This window comes from Poeciliopsis prolifica, unplaced genomic scaffold (assembly GCF_027474105.1).
Source record: "Poeciliopsis prolifica strain line A6 unplaced genomic scaffold, Auburn_PproV2 SCAFFOLD162, whole genome shotgun sequence".
In the NCBI taxonomy this organism is placed as follows: domain Eukaryota; kingdom Metazoa; phylum Chordata; class Actinopteri; order Cyprinodontiformes; family Poeciliidae; genus Poeciliopsis; species Poeciliopsis prolifica.
In genome coordinates, this window is record NW_026562537.1 from 378,488 (window position 1) to 396,777 (window position 18,290).

Genomic DNA, 18,290 nt, shown 5'->3' on the forward strand with positions numbered 1-18,290 from the left:
TCACAACGGGACAACACACACCCTCCCAGGTTAGGCACACACTCTCCAGGGAGACACGCTTAATTCAGTCTGTGCTGGTTTGCTTTGGTGACTGAAGCTGCTTCCCGCTTTCCACAATCCCTCCGTCTGCAGCCAACTGAGGAGGAGGAGGAAGAGGAGGAGGAAGAGGGTTGACCGAGAGAACAAAGAAGGATGAGAGGGGAAGAGGCCGGGACACATGGGACAGGAAACACAGATAAAAAGGAAACATCATTAATTTTATCTAACAGGACAAACAAGACATTCAAATTAACAATCACAGCTCATGAAAAATTAACGCAGAACAAGAAATCTGAATATTTAAAGAGACTTTCTCTTCAAATCATGGATGGAAACATGACGGCTGAAAAGGACTGGAGGGATTTTGTGTTAAAAAGATAAAGCAGTTTAGTCATCAAGATAACGTCCAGATCAGAGCAGCAGAAATATGATGCAGTTTTTCATCAGACAGATGTTTAATAATCAGAGGGAGAAAATGAAACCTGGACTGAAAGTGGTCCGAGTAGGAAGCTCTGAGGAACCCCACAAGTTGCTTCCTGAGTTTCCTGTAAATTCCAGGAAATTGAAGTTGTATCAACAACTAAACATGAATCTAATTATGAGTTTGAAATTCATAACTGTAAGAATAATTGGCAAACGTCTGAGAATAAAAGTCATTAAGAGATTCAAAGTTATGAGATAAAAAACTGTTTATACAAGAAGTACCAGTTTGTATTAACGTTTAGAAAAAGGAGTTTCGTCATTTTTACAGAGGCCATCTTGCTTTAGATCAGGACATTTCGTGAAAAATTGGTCGCCTTCCCCAGATTTATTGAGATGTGATGTCACAGGAAGTGAACCGCAGCTTTCAGGTTCAGAGTGTTTCTGCTTCAGTTTTACACCTGGAGGTCCTGAAATATGAAGATGAAAGGTCAGAGGTCGTTATTGGACGTGTCGTATCGTATCAGTCTGTAAGTGCTCTTGGCTCAGGACTTCTGAGACACACATGGTGTTGGAGGCGGAGGCAGCTGGCCTGTGGACCCCCTGGGGGCTAATTATTATGCAACCTGTGCCCAGCACACATCAGTCTCTCCAACACACATCCATCTTCAGGACGACTGTAATTGATGCCCGGCCCAGTCGTTAGAGGACATACTTCATGTTTTCTGAAGGGTTGCAGTAGGAGGTTGTAGCAGCTGCTAACTGTGGAGAAACCTTGATGTTAGCTTAGAGCTAACTGGGCTAACTAAGCAGCAGATCACTGTGATGCTTAAACAGCTCCAGCTTTCTTCATCGAGTGTTTCCGACCGTTCCAGTGGATCTGAGAGGCTTTAGTCGGCGGAGCAGATGGGTCCAATCAGACGCTACTCCAGAGGAGGAAGAGGGCAAGAAGGGAGGCGGTGGGGGCAATCTAATCAGGGACCAGGGGGCAGAACGGGGTGCAGGTGCAACCCAGCAAGAAATTAACTCACTGATAGATTCACTTCTGCAGGAATAAAATCAGTAAAGGTGGACGGAGAGGCGAGGGGAAGGTGAGAAGGAAGAAAGATGAGGGTAATTATCAGACATACGAGACAAAAAATAAAGAGGTATCCCTCCCTTCCCCCCGTTTGACTGTCCATGTGGTCTAAATTCAACTGATTTCATTATTCATGAGCCTCTCACACACTCACACTCACACACACACACACACACACACACACACACACACACACACACACACACACACACACACACACACACACACACACACACACACACACGCTCGCAAAGCAGGCGTAAGTGGTTGGTTATTTCCTGGTGAGTCCTGATGACGAACAACCAAAACTGACTGAATCAGAAACGATTTGTAAGTTTTATTTTGGTTCATTTGCATTTCAGCAACATGGCTGTTCAAAGTGCTTTACATCTTAAAAAGACAAGAATAGAAAACAATGAAAACATTATCCAGTCACCAGTTTGAGAACAAACATTACAATTTATCAAGTGACATCATCAAACTCATCAATATGTTCCGGCTATTATTAATCAAAATGATTGATTTAAACAGGTGAGTTTTTAGCCTTGATTCAAATGAACTCATGGTTTTGGCCGTTTTGCAGTTTTATGGAAGTTTATTCCACTTTAACTTCATGAATCTGAAGTTTCAGCTTCTACGTACCACATATCTGGAGCAAACTTGGAAACACCTGATAGGAAGGTTCATCGGTCTGTGAAAGTTTAATCGTTTCGTTTAGTCGTTTCAAAGTCCTGCTGCTGTTAATTTGATGCTGTTGCGTTAAAAGACAAACACAGACGCTGCATTCAGCTTCTATGCACCACATATCTGGAATAAACAGCCGAATTACTGAGCTCCTTTAAATCTAGTCTAAAAACTCACCTGTTCAGAGTTTATTTTGATTATTAATTAAAAAAACAGTTTATACAAGAATAAACATATTGGATGTTTATTGATGATTTTGCTGATGTCGCTCAGGCTGCATGATGCTGTTTAGACAGTTTTTAAGATTTAACGCACTTTGAACTGCTGAAATGTGCTATAAATATAAACTCGATTGATTGATTAGTGAACTAGCTGGATTTATAGAATAAGCTGAGCTCTGAACATGGTCCGTTATTGCAGAATTAACTCGTTAAATCCTGAAAGATAAACCAGTGTAGCAGTAGAACTGAGGTTTCTTCCAGCCTGTGAAGTTAGCATTTCCTCTGGCAGCGGTCCAAACAAATCAAGAGATTTCCGGCAGCGGTGAGAGCTCTGATCAGAAAGGGGAGCGCTGCCGTTAGCGGGCGTGGCCGCCAGTCGCTTCTGGCTTGTGAAAACTCTTCGTCACAAGCTGCAATCAGCAAGAAGATATTCTGGAGTCTTCCTCAGAACGTCACCGTGATTAGATCATTTAGTGGTGGGATGACATGACGTATTAGAGCCAGACTAAGGTTTTCTGTTTTATTTATTACGAGAATAATATTAGCAGGATAGATACATAATATTACCAGGACTATGAGAAAAGAAGACGTTTGTCAGTGTGTGTGATTCTTTCTACAGAACTCTTTCTATCAAAGTCCTGCTGCTGGTTTGATGCTGTTGTGTTGAAAATGAGGCTCAACGAGCAGAGAAGCAGCATTCAGCTTCTGAGCTCCATTAATCTGTAACAAACTTCCAGAAAACTGAGAAACAGCTGAAACACAGAGCTCCTTTAATCGCAGCTGTTTATATTTTGAACCTCGATAAATGCAACATTGATCAACATATTTGATGTGAATCGATGTTTTTGCTCATGACACCTGATATAATATGTTGGTTCTCAAACTGGTCACTGATGTTTTGGTGACATTTGGGTGTTTTTATAGTTTTATGATGTGAAACACTTTGAACTGCCAAGCTGCTGAAATGTGATATACAAATAAACCTTTTGTTTATCCTGAAATCTAAAAATAAATACTATTTATTTTGGTTTTGCCATAGAAATGTTTTATATAGTGTATGTTTATAAAACTAGGGATAAGAAGGTTTTCTACTTCTAGAAAATTTAAATTTGTTGCAAAGGCTGAAAAGGTTTCTGACCTTTGAACCCAGACGTTTATCTAAAGAACGCACCTTTATTGGGTTCTGTTGTTTCAGTAATTTCTTCATAAACATCCATCCATGAATGTTTGTCTTGCTGTCAGTCGTGTGCAGCGTTGATGGGCTTATCTCCTGCACACAGTCACACCTGGGGCGATTTACAGGCTTTCAGTAGGAAAACCTGAACCATGCATGCATGACGGGAACATGCAAACCCCCAGCATAAAATCCCACTGAGGATCTTCCTACTTTGAGCAAACGTCACCCAACATGCAGCCGACTGTTTATTCTGCTCATTATCTCTGTCACCCACCCAGGGTTCTTGGAATCACCAAGAACCCTGGGTGGGCGCTTTAGGATCAAATATGGCCGCCGCGAAGTGGCAGATAAACTATTTATTTGAACTTCAGACTGCGTGTATCTCTTTAAAACACAGTTGGTTCACAGTTTTCTCTGATTAAGGATAGTTGAATTTTTGTGAAAATATGAGAACAGATTAACACATTTAAATCCTGATGAATAAAACGGTGGGGGGTGTCAGTATGTGGGTGTTTTTTATGTTTTGTTGGCTGTGGATCAGAGGTGGAGGGGCTGAGTTTCAGCTAATTGATCTTCAACCTGCCAGACGTCAAAGTGTCCTTGGGTAAAACCCCCATACTGCCCTCGATATGCTAATTGCTGTGCAACGGGGTGTGCATTGTGTGAGTCTGTGTGCAAATGGGTTAATAATAGAGCGCCCGATAACGGCTCAATCTGTCTGCAGAAACAGGAAATAAGACGAGTTCATTCATCAAGAACATCTCCAACAGATAAACTCTCTCCTGACAGAAAACGTGATTTCTGATTTCACAATGTGGTCCCCAAAAAAACAAAAAAAGCTTTTCAGAGATGCTCATAAATTTAATGTTTAAATCTTAAATAAAATGTCTTTAAGACAAGCTGAAGCGTGGCTCACTGTTCGCTTGGAGGGTTGACTTCAACCCCCTCCAACTCTTAGGGTGTTTATTTAAAGGTGTATCTGGCCTTAATAATGTGTGCTCTGTTAGACCTGAATGCATCTGTAAGAGAAAATGGTTTAATAGAGAAATTACTGATTGGTGAAGGCCTCTACATCTCTATTTAATAAACAATAATATAGAAAGATAATGGCAGAAGCCAAAAACAAAACGTTAGTCAAAATGTGAAAAATTACAAAATTCTGTAAAATAATGAATATTAATGTTAACTTAGGTTAGTCCATGGTGAATACCAAACATGTTCAGTCTGTTCAGTTCTGCCTATTCTGAGCTGTTTAGGGCCTCCTGTCACTTTAAATACACACCTGGCCACACACCGACGTTACATTTCAGAGGTTTTTGAAATGGCTCATCTTCAAGACACCAACAACCATTAATTTATTGCCAAGAACCAGATGGGTAATTTGTTTAAGTGCTTGGCTGTTTCTAGAAGCCATAGAACCCAAATGGAAGAACAAAAATAGACAAAATGTGGATTTTGCATGAGTTTCCTTTCAAAATGTTCTTCCTGTTTCTCTCTTACGTTGCGTTTATGTGACATTTACAAAATCTGAAATCTAGAATCCACGCATTCATCGCTCAGAACGTTTCCTTTCTCATTCAAATTAGGCATTATAATGAAACACAATTCAAACACTTCTGGGTTACCAGCCCCCTCACATGACCGCACACACACACACACACACACACACACACACCACACACAACACACACACACACCACACACACACACACACACACACACACACACACACACACACACACACATTTCTCGTAGTCACAAAGCCACTTGCCCGTGTGTGTCTGCAATTTCCTGTCCCCAACACGACAAACAAAGCAATTGCAGAGGAATGCATAAATCTGTCATTAGTGAAGGAACGCTGCTGTCTGAACAGCGACCCACTCCGGGTGGGTTCCCGCTCCAGCTGGGGTCCATCACATTTAGCCGAGGGTTTCCAGCAGAGAGGCGCGAACCCTCAGGGCAGAAACAGAGACACGTTAAGCAAAGACTTCACTCCCTTCGTTATTCCGGATTAGTCAAAAACACTAAAGTTACTCCTGATTAGTTAGGAATTAAGGTAAAAGTATAATCTGCTTTCACCTGTTTCTACAACGACATATTTGGGCCACATTAAGAAAAAAAGTAGTAAAATTCTGCCAAAAAACTTAGATTAGTCTCAGAAATTGTCTGGAAAAACAATCTAGAAAATTTCTGAGAATAATCTAAAATCAGAGTTTTTGTGTAAATGTTTTCCATCTATAACGGCCTTAAAACGCCTTCGTATGTCATCATGATGACCTGATGTACGCTGCGGGATTTCTCTGGACTCTGATGCTTCTTGAGGTCTGAAGGACAAACTAAAGAGGAAGTGTGCTTGATCTGCCAGGCAGACTGAGGACCAAAAGCCACCTTTTCCTATTTTCTCATATCATCTGGGTTTGGTGCTGCTAAGGATTTTTAATCTGAAAGCAAGACTTCATCCCTCGGCTCTCCAATGTTCTGCTCTCTTCCTAATATTCTCAGTTTTTCTCCAGCACAGATCAAATCAAACCGCTCACAAAGCTCTCTGCTCCCTTGCAAAAGGCCCTGATTGCAAACGATACCACTGCTGCTCATCAATATTCATAAGCGCACAGGATGTTCGGACAAACAGAGAAATCTGAACGAAGATGAAGACGTCTGTGAAGCTGTTTCAATATTCTTTGATGCAGAAGCTGGAGAAACTTAAACGATGGTTGAACTGATTGATTGATCGATCAGAACAGGTCTGGTTCTCCATCCAGGTTTTATATTAAAGCCAAATCACTACAGAAATTGTACATTCACTGTTAGTTACGGTGCACCGATTTATCGGCCGGCTGATTTATTGGCACCGATTTCCTTAATTTTGGGAAATCAGTGATGGACCGATACTTAATGTGAAGCTGATCTTATCCACCTCAGCAAAGGACTAAAGATCAGCTGCTGTCCTCTGCTCTCCGTTAGAGAGGTTGGGCTGACAGACCAGCTCTGATCTGCATGTTTGCAGTTAACAATAGTCACTCCATTGTCGCCAACTCAGCAACATTTCAGACAAAAAAAAAAAACTAGTATCGGCCAAAATCAGAATCTGCAGGTCAGGACTTTTACCAATCTGTAACCGGCAACCGACCAGAAAACTGCAATCGGTGCACCGTTTATCACCGTTATGTTATTTTTATTTAGACATTAAACACCCCCCACCCCCCTCTGCCTGATGGGACGTTATTTCTTCTTTTATTTAGAAAACCTTTTTCTTTATTTCCTGTGAAGCTTTAGCGTCCTCAATGAGTTGGAGGGGAAAGACGTAAATTTGCTCAGTGAAATACGTCTTGATGTCCCTCCCCATCGCCATGGTAACCTCCAGCACCACACGGCCATGTATCCCTCCCCCTATTCCCCCTCCCTCCCCCAGTCCCTGCCCCAGTCCTCCCATCCCCCTCTCACCACACCTCATCTCCAGAGCCACTCCCAGCATCCATTGACTCACCTCCAAACACACACACACACACACACACACACACACAAACACACACACACCGCACGCACGCACACACACACACCACACACACCACACACACACACACACACACACACACACACTTCTCCGGCCACAGACTTTTAAATCCAATCATACAAAGGAAATCTGTAAGCCTTCCATCTGTAGCAAATCTACAAACAAATGCATTAATTATGAGAATCAGGAGAATTATTGTCCAAATCTAAAAGGTGTTTATTTTGTTTCAGGATCAAACAGACAGTTTACCTTCCAGTGCTAAACCTGACAGTGAGTAGAAACAGGAACATGCAGGCAACAGGAGGAGGTGAAATGGTCTACTTTATGATTTTTATTGTCCTTGAGCCTCATTTTGCTCTATGAACTACTCAACCAATATGAATAAGTTTGGACAATCAGGGAAAATGAAAAATGCCAGGAATTCTTAAAGTGAAGTTCTGTGAAGTTATTCAAGATGTTTTATTGTAAATCTGTCTGAGTTGTAACTTAAAGGGGCAGTGTTGAGTTATGCAGTTATTTTATTGTATAATCCAGTAACTATGTTACCTTCACTTGTTATAGAAGAAATTTGACTTCATAATTCAACACCTTAAAAGTAACTCTGTCTCTTTAAGAAGCTCCTGCTCTTTCTGAAGCTCCGCCTTCAGGGGACGTCACAAATGGCTCCATTAACCCTTTCACATGTTTCTATATCATTTCTCAGCGTTTCACTGAGAATAGCTCCTAGAATGAACTCTGCAGATGTTCTACCAGCTGTTTGCTCCTTCAGACTAGCCAGCACCAATTAGTGGGGACTCGTGAGGGATTAAGTTCTGAGGAGGAGCTGATGGCAGATAAACGGTTCTCCTGAAACGGTGAGTTGTTTCTTCATTAGCACATTTAGCAGCAGTGCACATTTCAATCATTGATTGAAAGCACTAAGCCCTGCCTCCTGGCTCTGATTGGTTGTTTTAAAGCATTTCTTCAGATGGCAGTAGTATCTCAGGGAGATCAATTTTTGTCATAGAGTATCTGTCTTATAACAAACTGTCACAACATGGTGATAGTTTGAACAAACACATTCTTTATAAAGGTTGTACACTGCAGCTTTAAATTTAAATTGTAAACTAACAAGACATATTTTCATTTGTTTCCACTGAAACAGTCAAATTAAATTCAATGGCATCCTCTTTCATAAAACTTTACGGTCCTTGTTGAAATTGAAGCACTTACATGAGGCTGCTGCTGACAAAGCAGCTACTTAGCTTGCAATGCCTTGGCCGGCTCCGTTTAACCTCAGCAGCCAACACAATCTCCACTTAAACACAACATGCTGCTTCTTGCCAACCTCTGTAATGATTCAGGTTTATTTCTGATTCAGGTTTTGATGGCTGGAAGCGTCAGCCTTCAGTTTGCATCAGCTTCAGGTCAAGAGGAGAGGAATCAACAGCAGCTCTCCATAAAGTCACAGACGGACAAACTGACAGACAGTCAGCTCCTGGTTTCTGGAGGAAATGTTGCAACATTGTCAAAAATGTGTGTCTTTCAGTCCAGAATGTGCAGCTCTTTGTGACTCTGTGGAAAACATCACCAAGCTCATCGTTTTCCCAAAACCTAACGCCACTCATTGCAACATGTTCGTGTAAAACAGGAAATAATTGTGCAGCATTTGGCTGGCTGTCAGATGAGTGACTGATGAAACAGTTAGCCAGAGCGCTGACCAACACAGCCGCCTCTGTTTTTGTGGTCACATGATAATAATAAAAAATCAGAGGTCACATATTTTACTCGCAGGATGAGTGTTTCTCTTTGTGCTTCTCTTCAGCGAATCCGTTTAACTCACTAAAGTTAGATTAGCTGCTTCTGACCAGATGAAGGCCTCAAACTCAGATAAGCTGCTTAAAACAGTCTCTAATGTGAGCTAATGTTCACTCCAACAAACCAACACAACACACCCACACCACACACACACACACACACACACACACACACACACACACACACACACACACACACACACACACACACACACACACACACACACACACACACACTCTCTCTCTCAGAGGAAGTGGGTGACTGAAGGAAGAAAAATTAAACAGGGCAAGCCTTAATTTTATTAATACAACAACCTCGTCTTAATGGGCACAAGTGGAACAACACAGAGCACAGAAGAAAGCAGAACAACGGGATGATGGATAAGCAATCCAGAGGATTAATTTAGCTAATCTCATTTAGTCAAGCAGACCTCCATCTCACCCTCATTTCTGATAAAAACCCTTTCAGTCTGCGTCTGAAACACTAAAGACTCACTTTGTAAAGGACAAGAGGCAATTCTTTCCTTTATGTAAAAAAAAAACAGAACCTGGAAGCAGAAACTGAGAAATGATACCAGAAAGTCAGAGAACTATCAGAAAATCTTGTTTTTGAGGGTAATGCTTCCAGTAGTTTTAAAATTATTTAAACATATTAAATAACAGCCTTCAGTGACCAGAAGCGCCAGCAAATAACACCTAAAAACGCTCATGACTTCATATTTTAACAGTTCAAACACTAAATTGGAGAATCCTGCAGAGGCGGACCGCTGCATCCTGGATGCACAACGGAGCGTTAACGCAGATCCTTCCAGACTTTATAACCATCACTTCTTCCAACAGACTTAGGAACTGTTTACACTCCTGCTGGCATCTGCACAGCTTTTTTAAACATTTCTGTCCAAATCTGCACATCTCCTTTTATTGTCACCTATTGTAAATATTTTGTTCACTTTTTATGCACAAATACACATGTACGTTTTGAAACTCTTTCACAAATCTGTTCACGCCTGCAGCTGACGGTGCATCCTTGGTTCCCGGTTCGGCTCTCAACAAAGCAGCAAAGTTTGAAGGAATCCAAACCGAATAAAAGTTCAAACAGCAGGAGGTTCAATAAGAAGCTTCAGTTTTTCAACTTCTACTCTGGCTTTATGTCCATGTTGTATAGATGTAGAGGATAGTCCTGTCAAAATAAACAATAAATCAATTAACATATATATATATGTGGTATAATAAAATAAAAACAAGCTAATAATTTTTATTTAAATAATTTATTGTTTTTCTCCTTCTACCAAAAACTGGATGATAAAACTCTCAACTAGCCTTTTCTTTGAAAGACTCTTTGTTTACAGACTTTATAATTCACTTTATTTACATTTCTGTTGTTTATATATTTTGTCTAAAATGTCTTCCAGTTCCAGTGTTAAAGGTCCATTAGAATACAAAGTTTACTGAGAATATGTGACCATAATATCACTTGAAAATGGTCTCAAAACAACAATGTTAATGTTTATTGCAATAACTTCTGGGACAATTTATTGTCCAGTAAAATTTGTAATTGTGCTAGGTCTTGTTGCAGCTTTAGTTTATTTCCATGTAGCTTTGATAAAAACATTTGAACCGATTTATTAAAGATGTTTACATTTCAGATCCAGTTGAGTCGAGACAGAACCAGTATTGCTCAGTTTGTGGGTATTGGTGGAAACAGAAGTGGAGCTCAGGAATCACCAGAACATTTTACTGGTTCATCTCATAAAGAAGAAATGTACTGTGTTTTCCAGACTATAGAGCGCACCTCACTATAAGCCGCACCTACAAAGTTTTCTTAAAACACTGGAAACATACATGTAAAAGCCACAGGTATCTCCGAAAAAAGGTAGCGGATTATAGTCTGAAAAATTAAAAACATTTTTAAACTAAATCTCAACATGTTATGAATAAAAATAATTAGGGAATAAAAATCTGCTGAAACCAAGATGGCTCCACGACAGAGAGAGCTTGTTTGGGATTACAAAGTAAAAAACTGCTCCATGTTTATTGTAGTTTTGTTCTTTATGAATAAACTCTGCTCAGTAATTGAATTAGTCGCCTGGCAGCAATAGTGAGGTCATTCATCGCCGTCGGTTATGAAACAAACAGAAGGTCTATCAAACATCATCCAATTGGAGAAAACTGGATCATTTTCAAATTTTCTTCAACTGAAGCTTTAAAAGACGTCTTCATATTTCTACTGGCATCCAGCAGATATTCAGCTGTCCTCTTCATTTTGTTTTATTTTATCTTCCTAATTGAAACTCTACCAGGTACCTCGCTGAGTGGTTATGCTTTTATTGCGTGGGACTTTAATAGCGCTCTAATGGAGTATTGACTGGGAAAAAAAAGAAGTCATCTGGAAGACAATAAAGAATATTTTATTTTATTGTATCGCAAATTAAGACCAGAGTATTTAAACATATGGATTACTTTCATTTTGGCTCCCTCTAATGACAAGATTTAAATGGGAAATAAAATGAAATCAGTGAGACTGAAAGTAAACCTTCAAATATAATCACAGAAACTGTCATGTTTAATAAATCAGAATATGCTTTCTGATTGAAAGTTAAAGAACCTAAAAGCAGGTATTAAGAGTCTTCATTTCTCTATTAAAATGTTTTTTCTGAAATAGGAGCATCATATTTTGGCTGCATTCCCACCAGGCCCGTTTAATCCGACTCCAGTCTGTTTGTTTCTGAGTCCGGTTTGGACCAAGCGAACTCTGGTCCTCCAAACCTCGATCTGGGTTTGGCTGAAGTGACTCTGGGTCCGTTTGAATGTGAACGTCAAGTGGACCAGAGAGCTCTTCAAAAGCAGGAAGTGGACTACAGCGCAGGGCATTCTGGGTAAAGCAAACATGCTAGCCTAGCGCTAGCAGCAGAAATGGCTCCTGGTCTTTAGCCAAAGACTAAAGAGAAATCCTCCAACAGGAGAACGCCTCCATCTTGTTTCCATTTGATAAAAAGGAAGTTATGCTCAGTGTCTCCAGAGGTTTTAGTGTCGTTTCCTTCAGTGGTTCTTGGTGCAGCGCCCCACAGGCCAGGAGGGGAACCGGTGGCTCAAAGGGTTTGGCTGGTTAGACTCAGCACATTGTGAAAGTTGATAGCATCTCAGCAGACCCAACGCATGCTGGACATAAGCTGTTTCAACCTTCAGGTTAGCGCTACAGAAGCAAGTTTCCCCCCAGACTGTCGCTCTGATTGACACTAATCTGGAGATACTCAGAGCCCAGATCGATATAACATGTTTGTACTGATTCAACCTCGTCTTCTTTTTTTAAAGAAGAAAAATACTGTAAAAATGTATGGCAACTAACCAACAAATGGCAGCTGAATGAGGAGTTTATCTGCATTTATTTTGCCTTCAGGTCATGTTGGAAAAACAAACCCAACAAATAACTGGAAGCTGCTGTGGCAGGAACATTAATTATTCATCTGAACTCTTCTGGTTTCTGAGTGATTATACGCCCATTTTTATTTATTTTTTTCTCTAATCTAATCCTACATCCTTAGTTACTGGTGTTGCTAGAAGTTTGATGGTATCTATGCCTGAAGGAGACATCGACCTTTTAACCTCTGGTTCGTAATCCTGATTGAGTGCAGCTGCTAGTTTCTGTTTCTGGATGATATTCCAATGTTCCCAAAAACTTCCAAACAGAGCAGCAAGTTTCTGGAATGGCATTCCTAAAGCTCTGACCTCAACCCTTTTAAAAAGTAATGGATTTTTAACCAGGCTCTTTTGCAGGAAACCATTTAATTTGTAAACTCCAACTTAGCCAAGAAAAAAAAAAGGTCAAGCGTTTCTGAGAATTAAGGCAGACATGTTTTGAACTCAGTGATTTAAGTATTGCTGCACCTGACTGTGGAGAAAAGGAGAGACTGAGATAAATCATTTATAAATAAACAAACTTTTGACAGCAGAATATCTAATGTCTTGATTTAACCAAATTCTCGTCCCATTGAAGAGTCAAACCAGATCAGAAACAGATTATTCTTCACAGAAAGTAATCTGGAATAGTTAGAAAGCTACACAAGTATAAATAATTAATCACAAATTCTGCAATAGTGCATTATTTCATTCAATATTAATAAAAACAAGCGCCTGCAGATGATGGACGATGTGAGACTGGAGGAGGAGGAACTCCTCCCTGAAGCTGACAGAGTCCTGTTTCCTCCTGACTACAGGTGACAGCAGAACTCGACTGACCCTGAGAAAAATCCAACGTCTCCCTGACTGCTTTCATTTTTCCAGGCCAGACTGCCACTCCTACCTCGATCCACATGGGGATTTCATAAAGCAGACACACACACTTTGGGTCAAATTTAAATCAATGTACCTTCTGGGTTCTGCAGTCCAGATTAAGGCGTCCAGAACTCGTTTGAGTGTTTCCCAGACCAACTCAGAGACATTTGAGCTTTGCGTACCTGCGGCTGTGTTACGTAAGAGACGGTTAAGCCTCCAGCTGAGCTTCGTCCTGACACACAAACACACTGACACCCAGACACACGCAGCGGCCTGCGAAGCCTTTGTTTTACCTCTGCAGGTGTTTCCCCGTCTTCCCGTCTTTTATCCCTCTGTTTTATCCCTTCGGTTTCTCCTCCTCACATTCCTGTCTCCATCTCCGCTTCTCCTTTATCTCAGCATCTTTTCACTTCAGTCTCCTGGCTCGTTCCCTTTCTCCACTCTTTTCTTCTTGCTTTGAATCTGCAGTGGATCATAAAACACACCCTTCAGAGCTCCGTCTCCAAACCCCCGTTGCTCTGCTCCTGGCTCTGATTGGCTCATCCGCACCGATGACATCAGCCTCCTCCATCGCAGCCTCCCTCTCCTCTCCATCTATTCCCTCGGTACTTCGCGCCCCTCCTTTCTTCTTTACATCCATCTCTCTTGGTCCCATATCCTGCTTTTCATTTTTACTGGTGGTGAACTGGTTAGATTGTTAGAACACCACTGGGGAAAACAAAAAACACGCCTCTCTGTTGTTCCTTCAAAACGCTGCTGCATCACGTCTCTGTATGTAGGGATAGAAATTATTTCAGTAATCAGTAGATTCAGATTTACCTTTAAGTATCAACTGATTTTATAACAAAATTTAAAGTTTTATTGTCACAGTAAAAATTGTTATTATTATCTACAAACTATAATATTATTGTTTTGAAACCATTTTCAAATAATATAATGTAATGGCATAATGACAATGCAAGAACACATTCTCAGAGATCAATAAACTTTAATTTCTGATAAATATTTAACACTGGAACTGGGAAAACATTTTAAATATCTTCAATAAATAAACAAAACTACAGAAACAACAAATAAAATGAATTATGAAGTAAACAAAATATTCCTTTCCAGAAGGACTGGTTGACTTTTATCATCCATATTTTGATAGAAAGAAAAATGATAAATCATGCAAATGGAAATTATTGAGCTCGTTTTAATTCATCAGGCAATCATTTGATTTATTGTGAAAGGCCTAGCATTATATTTATGTTAAAAAACATTCATGAAAGATGCTTTTTACATTTTCCAACTCTAGGCACTTTAACTAGTAATTTCACATTCATTTTTAATGAATAAATGGAGTAAATTGTATTTTTTGTGATATGGATTTTTTTGTATCAATTATAATGTTATTTTTTATGCATATACTTTCACTAGTTTTACTATATGGAAATATAAAACTGTAAATTTTTTGCTGTTTGTTTTATTACATCTTCAGCCATATTTAATGTTTAAACTGTTCTGGGACAGTGAGATTCTGAAGAGATTTTCACACAATCACTAATCAGGTTTTCAGATTTATTTATTTTTTTATTGATTTATGATTTTATTATTTGACTACCAAATGTTTTGCTTAAGACTAATCCTGTAAAATCTTTGGAAATGTTTTGATAATTTAATCCAGTTTAATTTCTGAATGTTAATAAATTAAATAAAGTTATTTTGTCTTCTGTCATCAGCTTGTTTCTCACTGCTGCATTTTTCTGTTGAACCACTAAACTTTAATCTGTTCCCACTATTACTCTGACACATTTTCTACATCCAGTCTTTTAATTTGAAGGCAAATTAAAAGACTTAGGTGACCACTAGAAGGCGCTGCCACTCGCAGTTTTAACACGATGACTGCATATAGTTGAATTTCTTTGTTTTAGTGGTGCTGTGGGCTTCGTTCACCCTTTCTCCCATAGAAAAGATGAGTATCGCCATACATCCATCGGCCGGTACTTAATGAAGTCCATCTTCCAGTCAGTCACCAATTCTTCATAAATCTAACAGAGGAACCATGGTTTATCTGGCAGCAACTGCGTTTGCACCAATAAGAAAATCCAGACATTTTCTTTGTATGTTTTGATATTTAGTATTTAGGAATTGTTTTTCTTTTTTTAAAGGGATTATAGCAAAGTCCTGTAATGCCTCTCAACCTATGAGAGGGAATAGACAATGGATGGGTAATTGCTTGTGTGCATTTATAAATTAATAAAAACCACAGCATCACAGTCATGAAATAAATTAGTCTCATATCCAGTTTGTGCTGTTGGTTGTTCAAGAATTTTTGAAATTTGAGAAGAGGATTACCTAAGATATAAAACAACGGATATATGGTGTATTTAAATTATTTTATTTCATATTTTCAGGGTTATTGTCATAATAACAAGTCATAAATGTTTTACACCTGCTGTGGTGAGAGGAACCATATTGTTTGTTTGTTTCATTTCCTGTTTTTATTGCTGCTGTTTCCAGTCATTTTGGCAGCCATTTTCATTCTGGCAGCTTTTTGAAGCCGGGTGCAATATGGCGACCCATTTGTGCCCTTTTTGTCAAACATGTTGGGAGCCCTATGATAATCGTTGTGAATGCCCCCCGCGGTTGGATGTGGCTCGTTTGATAAAGGATGTGGCAACCCCATGTGGTGCCGCTGATCTCACTCTGCTAGAGCATATGTCGGGCTGGAACCGTGTGTCTGAGGAAAAACACTAGGAAACGTTTCTGCAGCAGTAACCAAAAGCAGACAGGAGCGTTTACAGGATAACCCAACATGGTGGGAGGAAAACTATATGAGGCAGTAAAGTCCATCTGGGATTATATCCACAGCAGCAGTAAAAGAGCACTAAAAGAGCAAAAAATCATTTCTTTGTTGTTTAAAAACTATTTCTTTTTAAAGTGGAGCTATTTTACATCAAATATTTGGGGAATCAAACAAATTTACACAAAAATAGAATTTGCAAATAAACTTAAAAACAGCACACTTAGCAACGAGTTTAGATGGTTTATTTGCAAAAAAAAAGAGGTTTAGTTAGTCTTTAAATGGTGCTGGATTTTTAAGGAAATTGGTAGAAATGTGGGTTGAGCCCATTAAAAACACAAAGCGATAAGATTCTGCATCAATTCCAAGTTACAGAGCACTCAAACGCCAACCAAGAAACACATTTTACACATTCAGAAAAAGATTTATGGCACACACTGAACACCATACATGTCAAAACAAAATGGGAAATATCACTAAAACTTCCATGGGAACAACAAAGACAGGTCTGTATTAACTATCACAATCCAATCAACCACAAATTCTGCAAAAAACTAATTAATAATGGGATATCTCTACATGTTTAAAGTATAAATAAAAATTATAAAATTTACTTATTTTGCCATTTGCTCAAGTGGCTTTTTCAGGACGAAAAAACAGTTTTATAGCCATTAATTTAGTTATTATCTGAAGTGTTAAAATAAACTTATGCTAACGACTATGATGTTTCTAATTAAAATAATAAAGCCATAATATTGTAAAGTCATGCTATTAGTACAATAAAGAGTCGTTTTAATGAGAGCAATGCTTAAATAAATAAGCGCTGACGTGACCAGACCTGTAAAAATTACTAATAACTACTTCATTCTCCTAATTTACAACCTTATTCTGGTGATCTTATCATTGAGTTCTCATGTTTTATCCTGTCCTTTCTATTATCAATAGTAAGAAACATTAGCCTGATGCTAACACGCCGCCATTAAAACGATGCCATCGTATTTTATTAACTCACCGTCTCCTGCCGTTAACTTTCAGCTCCTCCGTCATGACGGCGTGTCTTGAACAGTAAAAAACGACTTTCTTTGCATTCCGGTGTCTTACCAACCTGATATCTGTCCATTATTACCTGCAGCTAGGCTAACAAATGGAGGGGTAAGCTAGCACAGCTAGCGAGTGGCTAACCAACGGACGTTTAATGGCGGATCATTTTGCGCCGGCCGAACATCGTCGGCAAACGTTCAGCGCTGGCCGTGGCGTTGCAGTCTGTTTTGATGAGTTTATACAGTTTTCATATTTTAATCCTCTTCTTTGCTACCTGATGTAATATTAAACGTCCTTTCTGTCTTTATCGCTGGGTTGTTCAGTCAGGTTCAGGAGAAATTGCTGGTGTTGGACCATCTGTAACGTTTAAACTGCTGCCATTATGGCTTTTCAAGAGAAGAAAGCAGGTTATTGCCATATCTTCTGCTTTGCAAATCGAGTTTGTTTCGAAGCAGCTTTCTGCTCCATTATCTCCTCCAGATCAAGTGGGTGGTTTTTCTCCTCCATGCATTTCCTCCATCCTTCTTCACTAAAGCTTTAATTGAGTTAACCTCAGTGTGTGCAGGAGAGAGGATGGTCAAAACGTAACAATCAATACAATAGATGCTGATCATGGTTTGTGTCCCTGTCTCATGTCTGCCTTTGTCTAGGACATGTCATCAATACACTGAGACGTCTGGAGGGATGCTGCTTACTAGAAACGTGACTCATTCTTCTAGACTGGAACACAAAATATGCAGAAACACGCACACACGCACACGCACGCACACACACACACACACACACACACACTCACTCACTCTGATAACTTGTCATCAATGACAACCTGTCATAAATCCGCCTCTTCAATGTCAAATTATAAGGACAGCAAAGAAGAAACGGAGGATAAATATTTTAACAAAAATGTCTTGCATGTTTTTTATTTTTGGTTCACAATAATTTGGTTTTGGTGATTTTAGGTTTCTATGTTGGGCTTATAAAATTTCGTCTCACGCATTCTTTTTTTTTTTAATTATCCCACTATTAAACCTTAGATTTAAACGACTGCAGTTTAAACCAGGGATCCTCAAAGCCCCAAACAGCATTGGCTTCTGGCAGCGACAAAATAAGTAAAGAATTATACTTTGGAATGTGTTTTATTTGATATTCCTTATTTATTTCCTTCATTTGGTATAAATACTGTGTCATACATACTGATTTTAGATGGCCATAAGATCTGTTGCATAAAACTTTATTATCAGAAGACATTTTATGATTTAATAA

At 39.3% G+C, this 18,290-nt stretch overlaps 1 long non-coding RNA gene across 2 annotated transcripts; it reads right to left on the bottom strand.

The window, feature by feature from the left end:
* Window positions 1-6: 6 nt before the first annotated feature.
* On the bottom strand, window positions 7-17,264 carry LOC129356260 (uncharacterized). Of its 2 annotated transcripts, XR_008605384.1 has the most exons (4): window positions 16,999-17,264; window positions 13,751-13,970; window positions 13,495-13,663; window positions 7-136 (listed from the first exon to the last, which is right to left on the bottom strand). It is a non-coding gene; the product is annotated as an uncharacterized LOC129356260 (long non-coding RNA). The 2 variants fall into 2 exon arrangements; XR_008605385.1 differs by lacking the exon at window positions 13,751-13,970 and having other exon boundaries at window positions 16,999-17,258.
* Window positions 17,265-18,290: the final 1,026 nt, after the last annotated feature.